This window comes from Ambystoma mexicanum, chromosome 10 (genome assembly GCF_040938575.1).
Source record: "Ambystoma mexicanum isolate Mex_15411 chromosome 10, UKY_AmexF1_1, whole genome shotgun sequence".
Taxonomy (NCBI): Eukaryota; Metazoa; Chordata; class Amphibia; order Caudata; family Ambystomatidae; genus Ambystoma; species Ambystoma mexicanum.
In genome coordinates, this window is record NC_090932.1 from 521,977,533 (window position 1) to 521,986,994 (window position 9,462).

General features: G+C 46.3%; 19 non-coding genes and 10 pseudogenes across 19 annotated transcripts; all 29 read left to right on the top strand.

The window, feature by feature from the left end:
• Positions 1–551: 551 nt before the first annotated feature.
• LOC138493644 (5S ribosomal RNA) lies at positions 552–670 on the top strand. The gene has a single exon (XR_011276648.1). It is a non-coding gene; the product is annotated as a 5S ribosomal RNA (ribosomal RNA).
• Positions 671–776: 106 nt separating this feature from the next.
• LOC138494193 (5S ribosomal RNA) lies at positions 777–895 on the top strand. The gene has a single exon (XR_011277145.1). It is a non-coding gene; the product is annotated as a 5S ribosomal RNA (ribosomal RNA).
• Positions 896–1,001: 106 nt separating this feature from the next.
• Positions 1,002–1,110, top strand: LOC138494773 (5S ribosomal RNA; annotated as a pseudogene).
• Positions 1,111–1,216: 106 nt separating this feature from the next.
• On the top strand, positions 1,217–1,335 carry LOC138496827 (5S ribosomal RNA). Its single transcript, XR_011278295.1, has one exon. It is a non-coding gene; the product is annotated as a 5S ribosomal RNA (ribosomal RNA).
• Positions 1,336–1,441: 106 nt separating this feature from the next.
• LOC138494593 (5S ribosomal RNA) lies at positions 1,442–1,560 on the top strand. The gene has a single exon (XR_011277509.1). It is a non-coding gene; the product is annotated as a 5S ribosomal RNA (ribosomal RNA).
• Positions 1,561–2,015: 455 nt separating this feature from the next.
• Positions 2,016–2,124, top strand: LOC138495989 (5S ribosomal RNA; annotated as a pseudogene).
• A 106-nt stretch (positions 2,125–2,230) lies between these two features.
• LOC138493391 (5S ribosomal RNA) lies at positions 2,231–2,349 on the top strand. Its single transcript, XR_011276418.1, has one exon. It is a non-coding gene; the product is annotated as a 5S ribosomal RNA (ribosomal RNA).
• Positions 2,350–2,455: 106 nt separating this feature from the next.
• On the top strand, positions 2,456–2,574 carry LOC138493900 (5S ribosomal RNA). The gene has a single exon (XR_011276880.1). It is a non-coding gene; the product is annotated as a 5S ribosomal RNA (ribosomal RNA).
• Positions 2,575–3,049: 475 nt separating this feature from the next.
• On the top strand, positions 3,050–3,158 carry LOC138495990 (5S ribosomal RNA; annotated as a pseudogene).
• A 106-nt stretch (positions 3,159–3,264) lies between these two features.
• LOC138493531 (5S ribosomal RNA) lies at positions 3,265–3,383 on the top strand. Its single transcript, XR_011276545.1, has one exon. It is a non-coding gene; the product is annotated as a 5S ribosomal RNA (ribosomal RNA).
• Positions 3,384–3,489: 106 nt separating this feature from the next.
• On the top strand, positions 3,490–3,598 carry LOC138495205 (5S ribosomal RNA; annotated as a pseudogene).
• A 106-nt stretch (positions 3,599–3,704) lies between these two features.
• Positions 3,705–3,823, top strand: LOC138494694 (5S ribosomal RNA; annotated as a pseudogene).
• Positions 3,824–4,278: 455 nt separating this feature from the next.
• LOC138495991 (5S ribosomal RNA) lies at positions 4,279–4,387 on the top strand (annotated as a pseudogene).
• Positions 4,388–4,493: 106 nt separating this feature from the next.
• On the top strand, positions 4,494–4,612 carry LOC138495779 (5S ribosomal RNA). Its single transcript, XR_011277641.1, has one exon. It is a non-coding gene; the product is annotated as a 5S ribosomal RNA (ribosomal RNA).
• Positions 4,613–4,718: 106 nt separating this feature from the next.
• Positions 4,719–4,837, top strand: LOC138493901 (5S ribosomal RNA). The gene has a single exon (XR_011276881.1). It is a non-coding gene; the product is annotated as a 5S ribosomal RNA (ribosomal RNA).
• A 475-nt stretch (positions 4,838–5,312) lies between these two features.
• On the top strand, positions 5,313–5,421 carry LOC138495992 (5S ribosomal RNA; annotated as a pseudogene).
• A 106-nt stretch (positions 5,422–5,527) lies between these two features.
• LOC138496136 (5S ribosomal RNA) lies at positions 5,528–5,646 on the top strand. The gene has a single exon (XR_011277693.1). It is a non-coding gene; the product is annotated as a 5S ribosomal RNA (ribosomal RNA).
• Positions 5,647–5,752: 106 nt separating this feature from the next.
• LOC138493903 (5S ribosomal RNA) lies at positions 5,753–5,871 on the top strand. The gene has a single exon (XR_011276882.1). It is a non-coding gene; the product is annotated as a 5S ribosomal RNA (ribosomal RNA).
• A 475-nt stretch (positions 5,872–6,346) lies between these two features.
• Positions 6,347–6,455, top strand: LOC138495993 (5S ribosomal RNA; annotated as a pseudogene).
• Positions 6,456–6,561: 106 nt separating this feature from the next.
• LOC138494921 (5S ribosomal RNA) lies at positions 6,562–6,680 on the top strand. Its single transcript, XR_011277563.1, has one exon. It is a non-coding gene; the product is annotated as a 5S ribosomal RNA (ribosomal RNA).
• A 106-nt stretch (positions 6,681–6,786) lies between these two features.
• LOC138493605 (5S ribosomal RNA) lies at positions 6,787–6,905 on the top strand. Its single transcript, XR_011276612.1, has one exon. It is a non-coding gene; the product is annotated as a 5S ribosomal RNA (ribosomal RNA).
• Positions 6,906–7,011: 106 nt separating this feature from the next.
• On the top strand, positions 7,012–7,130 carry LOC138494290 (5S ribosomal RNA). Its single transcript, XR_011277233.1, has one exon. It is a non-coding gene; the product is annotated as a 5S ribosomal RNA (ribosomal RNA).
• Positions 7,131–7,605: 475 nt separating this feature from the next.
• Positions 7,606–7,714, top strand: LOC138495995 (5S ribosomal RNA; annotated as a pseudogene).
• Positions 7,715–7,820: 106 nt separating this feature from the next.
• On the top strand, positions 7,821–7,939 carry LOC138494362 (5S ribosomal RNA). Its single transcript, XR_011277299.1, has one exon. It is a non-coding gene; the product is annotated as a 5S ribosomal RNA (ribosomal RNA).
• A 106-nt stretch (positions 7,940–8,045) lies between these two features.
• On the top strand, positions 8,046–8,164 carry LOC138493404 (5S ribosomal RNA). Its single transcript, XR_011276430.1, has one exon. It is a non-coding gene; the product is annotated as a 5S ribosomal RNA (ribosomal RNA).
• A 106-nt stretch (positions 8,165–8,270) lies between these two features.
• LOC138496137 (5S ribosomal RNA) lies at positions 8,271–8,389 on the top strand. The gene has a single exon (XR_011277694.1). It is a non-coding gene; the product is annotated as a 5S ribosomal RNA (ribosomal RNA).
• Positions 8,390–8,495: 106 nt separating this feature from the next.
• On the top strand, positions 8,496–8,614 carry LOC138494388 (5S ribosomal RNA). The gene has a single exon (XR_011277322.1). It is a non-coding gene; the product is annotated as a 5S ribosomal RNA (ribosomal RNA).
• Positions 8,615–9,089: 475 nt separating this feature from the next.
• On the top strand, positions 9,090–9,198 carry LOC138495996 (5S ribosomal RNA; annotated as a pseudogene).
• A 106-nt stretch (positions 9,199–9,304) lies between these two features.
• Positions 9,305–9,423, top strand: LOC138496138 (5S ribosomal RNA). The gene has a single exon (XR_011277695.1). It is a non-coding gene; the product is annotated as a 5S ribosomal RNA (ribosomal RNA).
• The last annotated feature ends 39 nt before the right edge of the window (positions 9,424–9,462 follow it).

Here is a 9,462-nt window from a genome sequence, read left to right on the forward strand (position 1 = left end):
AAATTAACATACGGGTAGTGTGTTCATGGGTAATAAATCTACCTTCACATGTAATGCAGTTCAGAGAATATTGAGTCCATAAAGAGTCTTGAAAGAAAGCCATGGTTGTGTTGGTTGTTCTCTCCAACTCCCTGCAACAGAAACAGGATGGATGGAGTAAAGTTATCCAACCAGACATAGGAGTCCTGAATGGGCCCACAAGTCTTATATATCTCGCCTGATCGAACCTGATCCAGCGCTGATCGGGTGATGAGCGTGGTATCATGTTGCAAGTGGCTTTATGGCTTAGCTTACTAACTGTAAATGCATAAGAGTAATACTCTTAGCATTTCTCAATTTTAGGGCTACACCACAATGAATGCCCCCGATCTCGGAAGCTAAGCAGTTTCGGGCCTAGTTAGTACCTGGATGGGAGACCGCCTTGGAATACCAGGTGCTGTAGGCTTTTTTGTGCTCCATGTTCAGGCAGTGAGCCATTTCTCAATTGTCTTTCAAAACTGCATGGTCTAGCCAACTAGATGCTTAAAGGTACAAATCTCAGAAGGCCCAGAGCCTCCGGCCACACCACACTGAATGCGCCTGATCTCATCTGATCTCAGAAGCTAAGCAGTGTCGGGCCTAGTTAGTACCTGGATGGGAGACCACCTGGGAATACCAGGTGCTGTAGGCTTTTTTGTGCTCCATGTTCAGGCAGTGAGCCATTTCTCAATTGGCTTTCAAAACTGCATGGTCTAGCCAACTAGATGCTTAAAGGTACAAATTTCAGAACGCCCAGATCCTACGGCCACACCACACTGAATGCGCCTGATCTCGTCTGATCTCAGAAGCTAAGCAGTGTCGGGCCTAGTTAGTACCTGGATGGGAGACCGCCTGGGAATACCAAGTGCTGTAGGCTTTTTTGTGCTCCATGTTCAGGCAGTGAGCCATTTCTCAATTGGCTTTCAAAACTGCATGGTCTAGCCAACTAGATGCTTAAAGGTACAAATATCAGAAGGCCCAGAACCTACGGCCACACCACACTGAATGCACCTGATCTCAGAAGCTAAGCAGTGTCGGGCCTAGTTAGTACCTGGATGGGAGACCGCCTGGGAATACCAGGTGCTGTAGGTTTTTTTGTGCTCCATGTTCAGGCAGTGAGCCATTTCTCAATTGGTTTTCAAAACTGCATGGTCTAGCCAACTAGATGCTTAAAGGTACAAATCTCAGAAGGCCCAGAGCCTACAGCCACACCACACTGAATGCGCCTGATCTCGTCTGATCTCAGAAGCTAAGCAGTGTCGGGCCTAGTTAGTACCTGGATGGGAGACCGCCTGGGAATACCAGGTGCTGTAGGCTTTTTTGTGCTCCATGTTCAGGCAGTGAGCCATTTCTCAATTGGCTTTCAAAACTGCATGGTCTAGCCAATTAGATGCTTAAAGGTACAAATCTCAGAAGGCCCAGAGCCTACGGCCACACCACACTGAATGCGCCTGATCTCGTCTGATCTCAGAAGCTGAGCAGTGTCGGGCCTAGTTAGTACCTGGATGGGAGACCGCCTGGGAATACCAGGTTCTGTAGGCGTTTTTGTGCTCTATGATTAGTAATTGTGCCACTTCTCAATTTCTTTTTAAATTTGCTTATGATTCCAAAATAAATGTATCCTTTTTAATAGCGGAAATGTTGGACAACAACATGAGGGCTGGCGCTACCTATTTACATAAAATTAACATACGGGTAGTGTGTTCATGGGTAATAAATCTACCTTCACATGTAATGCAGTTCAGAGAATATTGAGTGTCTTGAAAGAAAGCCATGGTTGTGTTGGTTGTTCTCTCCAACTCCCTGCAACAGAAACAGGATGGATGGAGTAAAGTTATCCTACCAGACATAGGAGTCCTGAATGGGCCCACAAGTCTTATATATCTCGCCTGATCGAGCCTGATCGGGTGATGAGCGTGGTATCATGTTGCAAGTGGCTTTATGGCTTAGCTTACTAACTGTAAATGCATAAGAGTAATACTCTTAGCATTTCTCAATTTTAGGGCTACACCACAATGAATGCGCCCGATCTCGGAAGCTAAGCAGTTTCGGGCCTAGTTAGTACCTGGATGGGAGACCGCCTGGGAATACCAGGTGCTGTAGGCTTTTTTGTGCTCCATGTTCAGGCAGTGAGCCATTTCTCAATTGGCTTTCAAAACTGCATGGTCTAGCCAACTAGATGCTTAAAGGTACAAATCTCAGAAGGCCCAGAGCCTATGGCCACACCACACTGAATGCGCCTGATCTCATCTGATCTCAGAAGCTAAGCAGTGTCGGGCCTAGTTAGTACCTGGATGGGAGACCGCCTGGGAATACTAGGTGCTGTAGGCTTTTTTGTGCTCCATGTTCAGGCAGTGGGCCATTTCTAAATCGGCTTTCAAAACTGCGTGGTCTAGCCAACTAGATGCTTAAAGGTACAAATCTCAGAAGGCCCAGAGCCTACGGCCACACCACACTGAATGCGCCTGATCTCGTCTGATCTCAGAAGCTAAGCAGTGTCGGGCCTAGTTAGTACCTGGATGGGAGACCGCCTGGGAATACCAGGTTCTGTAGGCTTTTTTGTGCTCTATGATTAGTAATTGTGCCACTTCTCAATTTCTTTTTAAATTTGCTTATGATTCCAAAATAAATGTATCCCTTTTAATAGCGGAAATGTTGGACAACAACATGAGGGCTGGCGCTACCTATTTACATAAAATTAACATACGGGTAGTGTGTTCATGGGTAATAAATCTACCTTCAAATGTAATGCAGTTCAGAGAATATTGAGTCCATAAAGAGTCTTGAAAGAAAGCCATGGTTGTGTTGGTTGTTCTCTCCAACTCCCTGCAACAGAAACAGGATGGATGGAGTAAAGTTATCCAACCAGACATAGGAGTCCTGAATGGGCCCACAAGTCTTATATATCTCGCCTGATCGAGCCTGATCCAGCGCTGATCGGGTGATGAGCGTGGTATCATGTTGCAAGTGGCTTTATGGCTTAGCTTACTAACTGTAAATGCATAAGAGTAATACTCTTAGCATTTCTCAATTTTAGGGCTACACCACAATGAATGCGCCCGATCTCGGAAGCTAAGCAGTTTCGGGCCTAGTTAGTACCTGGATGGGAGACCGCCTGGGAATACCAGGTGCTGTAGGCTTTTTTGTGCTCCATGTTCAGGCAGTGAGCCATTTCTCAATTGGCTTTCAAAACTGCATGGTCTAGCCAACTAGATGCTTAAAGGTACAAATCTCAGAAGGCCCAGAGCCTACGGCCACACCACACTGAATGCGCCTGATCTCATCTGATCTCAGAAGCTAAGCAGTGTCAGGCCTAGTTAGTACCTGGATGGGAGACCACCTGGGAATACCAGGTGCTGTAGGCTTTTTTGTGCTCCATGTTCAGGCAGTGAGCCATTTCTCAATTGGCTTTCAAAACTGCATGGTCTAGCCAACTAGATGCTTAAAGGTACAAATTTCAGAAGGCCCAGAGCCTATGGCCACACCACACTGAATGCGTCTGATCTCAGAAGCTAAGCAGTGTCGGGCCTAGTTAGTACCTGAATGGGAGACCGCCTGGGAATACCAGGTGCTGTAGGCTTTTTTGTGCTCCATGTTCAGGCAGTGAGCCATTTCTCAATTGGCTTTCAAAACTGCATGGTCTAGCCAATTAGATGCTTAAAGGTACAAATCTCAGAAGGCCCAGAGTCTACGGCCACACCACACTGAATGCGCCTGATCTCGTCTGATCTCAGAAGCTGAGCAGTGTCGGGCCTAGTTAGTACCTGGATGGGAGACCGCCTGGGAATACCAGGTTCTGTAGGCGTTTTTGTGCTCTATGATTAGTAATTGTGCCACTTCTCAATTTCTTTTTAAATTTGCTTATGATTCCAAAATAAATGTATCCTTTTTAATAGCGGAAATGTTGGACAACAACATGAGGGCTGGCGCTACCTATTTACATAAAATTAACATACGGGTAGTGTGTTCATGGGTAATAAATCTACCTTCACATGTAATGCAGTTCAGAGAATATTGAGTGTCTTGAAAGAAAGCCATGGTTGTGTTGGTTGTTCTCTCCAACTCCCTGCAACAGAAACAGGATGGATGGAGTAAAGTTATCCTACCAGACATAGGAGTCCTGAATGGGCCCACAAGTCTTATATATCTCGCCTGATCGAGCCTGATCGGGTGATGAGCGTGGTATCATGTTGCAAGTGGCTTTATGGCTTAGCTTACTAACTGTAAATGCATAAGAGTAATACTCTTAGCATTTCTCAATTTTAGGGCTACACCACAATGAATGCGCCCGATCTCGGAAGCTAAGCAGTTTCGGGCCTAGTTAGTACCTGGATGGGAGACCGCCTGGGAATACCAGGTGCTGTAGGCTTTTTTGTGCTCCATGTTCAGGCAGTGAGCCATTTCTCAATTGGCTTTCAAAACTGCATGGTCTAGCCAACTAGATGCTTAAAGGTACAAATCTCAGAAGGCCCAGAGCCTATGGCCACACCACACTGAATGCGCCTGATCTCGTCTGATCTCAGAAGCTAAGCAGTGTCGGGCCTAGTTAGTACCTGGATGGGAGACCGCCTGGGAATACTAGGTGCTGTAGGCTTTTTTGTGCTCCATGTTCAGGCAGTGAGCCATTTCTAAATCGGCTTTCAAAACTGCGTGGTCTAGCCAACTAGATGCTTAAAGGTACAAATCTCAGAAAGCCCAGAGCCTACGGCCACACCACACTGAATGCGCCTGATCTCGTCTGATCTCAGAAGCTAAGCAGTGTCGGGCCTAGTTAGTACCTGGATGGGAGACCGCCTGGGAATACCAGGTTCTGTAGGCTTTTTTGTGCTCTATGATTAGTAATTGTGCCACTTCTCAATTTCTTTTTAAATTTGCTTATGATTCCAAAATAAATGTATCCCTTTTAATAGCGGAAATGTTGGACAACAACATGAGGGCTGGCGCTACCTATTTACATAAAATTAACATACGGGTAGTGTGTTCATGGGTAATAAATCTACCTTCACATGTAATGCAGTTCAGAGACTATTGAGTCCATAAAGAGTCTTGGAAGAAAGCCATGGTTGTGTTGGTTGTTCTCTCCAACTCCCTGCAACAGAAACAGGATGGATGGAGTAAAGTTATCCTACCAGACATAGGAGTCCTGAATGGGCCCACAAGTCTTATATATCTCGCCTGATCGAGCCTGATCCAGCGCTGATCGGGTGATGAGCGTGGTATCATGTTGCAAGTGGCTTTATGGCTTAGCTTACTAACTGTAAATGCAAAAGAGTAATACTCTTAGCATTTCTCAATTTTAGGGCTACACCACAATGAATGCGCCCGATCTCGGAAGCTAAGCAGTTTCGGGCCTAGTTAGTACCTGGATGGGAGACCGCCTGGGAATACCAGGTGCTGTAGGCTTTTTTGTGCTCCATGTTCAGGCAGTGAGCCATTTCTCAATTGGCTTTCAAAACTGCATGGTCTAGCCAACTAGATGCTTAAAGGTACAAATCTCAGAAGGCCCAGAGCCTACGGCCACACCACACTGAATGCGCCTGATCTCGTCTGATCTCAGAAGCTAAGCAGTGTCGGGCCTAGTTAGTACCTGGATGGGAGACCGCCTGGGAATACCAGGTGCTGTAGGCTTTTTTGTGCTCCATGTTCAGGCAGTGAGCCATTTCTCAATTGGCTTTCAAAACTGCATGGTCTAGCCAACTAGATGCTTAAAGGTACAAATCTCAGAAGGCCCAGAGCCTACGGCCACACCACACTGAATGCGCCTGATCTCGTCTGATCTCAGAAGCTAAGCAGTGTCGGGCCTAGTTAGTACCTGGATGGGAGACCGCCTGGGAATACCAGGTTCTGTAGGCTTTTTTGTGCTCTATGATTAGTAATTGTGCCACTTCTCAATTTCTTTTTAAATTTGCTTATGATTCCAAAATAAATGTATCCCTTTTAATAGCGGAAATGTTGGACAACAACATGAGGGCTGGCGCTACCTATTTACATAAAATTAACATACGGGTAGTGTGTTCATGGGTAATAAATCTACCTTCAAATGTAATGCAGTTCAGAGAATATTGAGTCCATAAAGAGTCTTGAAAGAAAGCCATGGTTGTGTTGGTTGTTCTCTCCAACTCCCTGCAACAGAAACAGGATGGATGGAGTAAAGTTATCCAACCAGACATAGGAGTCCTGAATGGGCCCACAAGTCTTATATATCTCGCCTGATCGAGCCTGATCCAGCGCTGATCGGGTGATGAGCGTGGTATCATGTTGCAAGTGGCTTTATGGCTTAGCTTACTAACTGTAAATGCATAAGAGTAATACTCTTAGCATTTCTCAATTTTAGGGCTACACCACAATGAATGCGCCCGATCTCGGAAGCTAAGCAGTTTCGGGCCTAGTTAGTACCTGGATGGGAGACCGCCTGGGAATACCAGGTGCTGTAGGCTTTTTTGTGCTCCATGTTCAGGCAGTGAGCCATTTCTCAATTGGCTTTCAAAACTGCATGGTCTAGCCAACTAGATGCTTAAAGGTACAAATCTCAGAAGGCCCAGAGCCTACGGCCACACCACACTGAATGCGCCTGATCTCATCTGATCTCAGAAGCTAAGCAGTGTCGGGCCTAGTTAGTACCTGGATGGGAGACCACCTGGGAATACCAGGTGCTGTAGGCTTTTTTGTGCTCCATGTTCAGGCAGTGAGCCATTTCTCAATTGGCTTTCAAAACTGCATGGTCTAGCCAACTAGATGCTTAAAGGTACAAATTTCAGAAGGCCCAGAGCCTATGGCCACACCACACTGAATGCGCCTGATCTCGTCTGATCTCAGAAGCTAAGCAGTGTCGGGCCTAGTTAGTACCTGAATGGGAGACCGCCTGGGAATACCAGGTGCTGTAGGCTTTTTTGTGCTCCATGTTCAGGCAGTGAGCCATTTCTCAATTGGCTTTCAAAACTGCATGGTCTAGCCAACTAGATGCTTAAAGGTACAAATCTCAGAAGGCCCAGAGCCTACGGCCACACCACACTGAATGCACCTGATCTCGTCTGATCTCAGAAGCTGAGCAGTGTCGGGCCTAGTTAGTACCTGGATGGGAGACCGCCTGGGAATACCAGGTTCTGTAGGCTTTTTTGTGCTCTATGATTAGTAATTGTGCCACTTCTCAATTTCTTTTTAAATTTGCTTATGATTCCAAAATAAATGTATCCTTTTTAATAGCGGAAATGTTGGACAACAACATGAGGGCTGGCGCTACCTATTTACATAAAATGAACATACGGGTAGTGTGTTCATGGGTAATAAATCTACCTTCACATGTAATGCAGTTCAGAGAATATTGAGTCCATAAAGAGTCTTGAAAGAAAGCCATGGTTGTGTTGGTTGTTCTCTCCAACTCCCTGCAACAGAAACAGGATGGATGGAGTAAAGTTATCCAACCAGACATAGGAGTCCTGAATGGGCCCACAAGTCTTATATATCTCGCCTGATCGAGCCTGATCGAGCGCTGATCGGGTGATGAGCGTGGTATCATGTTGCAAGTGGCTTTACGGCTTAGCTTACTAACTGTAAATGCATAAGAGTAATACGCTTAGCATTTCTCAATTTTAGGGCTACACCACAATGAATGCGCCCGATCTCGGAAGCTAAGCAGTTTCGGGCCTAGTTAGTACCTGGATGGGAGACCGCCTGGGAATACCAGGTGCTGTAGGCTTTTTTGTGCTCCATGTTCAGGCAGTGAGCCATTTCTCAATTGGCTTTCAAAACTGCATGGTCTAGCCAACTAGATGCTTAAAGGTACAAATCTCAGAAGGCCCAGAGCCTACGGCCACACCACACTGAATGCGCCTGATCTTGTCTGATCTCAGAAGCTAAGCAGTGTTGTGCCTAGTTAGTACCTGGATGGGAGACCGCCTGGGAATACCAGGTGCTGTAGGCTTTTTTGTGCTCCATGTTCAGGCAGTGAGCCATTTCTCAATTGGCTTTCAAAACTGCATGGTCTAGCCAACTAGATGCTTAAAGGTACAAATCTCAGAAGGCCCAGAGCCTACGGCCACACCACACTGAATGCGCCTGATCGCGTCTGATCTCAGAAGCTAAGCAGTGTCGGGCCTAGTTAGTACCTGGATGGGAGACCGCCTGGGAATACCAGGTGCTGTAGGCTTTTTTGTGCTCCATGTTCAGGCAGTGAGCCATTTCTCAATTGGCTTTCAAAACTGCATGGTCTAGCCAACTAGATGCTTAAAGGTACAAATCTCAGAAGGCCCAGAGCCTACGGCCACACCACACTGAATGCGCCTGATCTCGTCTGATCTCAGAAGCTAAGCAGTGTCGGGCCTAGTTAGTACCTGGATGGGAGACCGCCTGGGAATACCAGGTGCTGTAGGCTTTTTTGTGCTCCATGTTCAGGCAGTGAGCCATTTCTCAATTGGCTTTCAAAACTGCATGGTCTAGCCAACTAGATGCTTAAAGGTACAAATCTCAGAAGGCCCAGAGCCTACGGCCACACCACACTGAATGCGCCTGATCTTGTCTGATCTCAGAAGCTAAGCAGTGTCGGGCCTAGTTAGTACCTGGATGGGAGACCGCCTGGGAATACCAGGTTCTGTAGGCTTTTTTGTGCTCTATGATTAGTAATTGTGCCACTTCTCAATTTCTTTTTAAATTTGCTTATGATTCCAAAATAAATGTATCCCTTTTAATAGCGGAAATGTTGGACAACAACATGAGGGCTGGCGCTACCTATTTACATAAAATTAACATACGGGTAGTGTGTTCATGGGTAATAAATCTACCTTCACATGTAATGCAGTTCAGAGAATATTGAGTCCATAAAGAGTCTTGAAAGAAAGCCATGGTTGTGTTGGTTGTTCTCTCCAACTCCCTGCAACAGAAACAGGATGGATGGAGTAAAGTTATCCAACCAGACATAGGAGTCCTGAATGGGCCCACAAGTCTTATATATCTCGCCTGATCGAGCCTGATCCAGCGCTGATCGGGTGATGAGCGTGGTATCATGTTGCAAGTGGCTTTATGGCTTAGCTTACTAACTGTAAATGCAAAAGAGTAATACTCTTAGCATTTCTCCATTTTAGGGCTACACCACAATGAATGCGCCCGATCTCGGAAGCTAAGCAGTTTCGGGCCTAGTTAGTACCTGGATGGGAGACCGCCTGGGAATACCAGGTGCTGTAGGCTTTTTTGTGCTCCATGTTCAGGCAGTGAGCCATTTCTCAATTGGTTTTCAAAACTGCATGGTCTAGCCAACTAGATGCTTAAAGGTACAAATCTCAGAAGGACCAGAGCCTACGGCCACACCACACTGAATGCGCCTGATCTCGTCTGATCTCAGAAGCTAAGCAGTGTCGGGCCTAGTTAGTACCTGGATGGGAGACCGCCTGGGAATACCAGGTGCTGTAGGCTTTTTTGTGCTCCATGTTCAGGCAGTGAGCCATTTCTCAA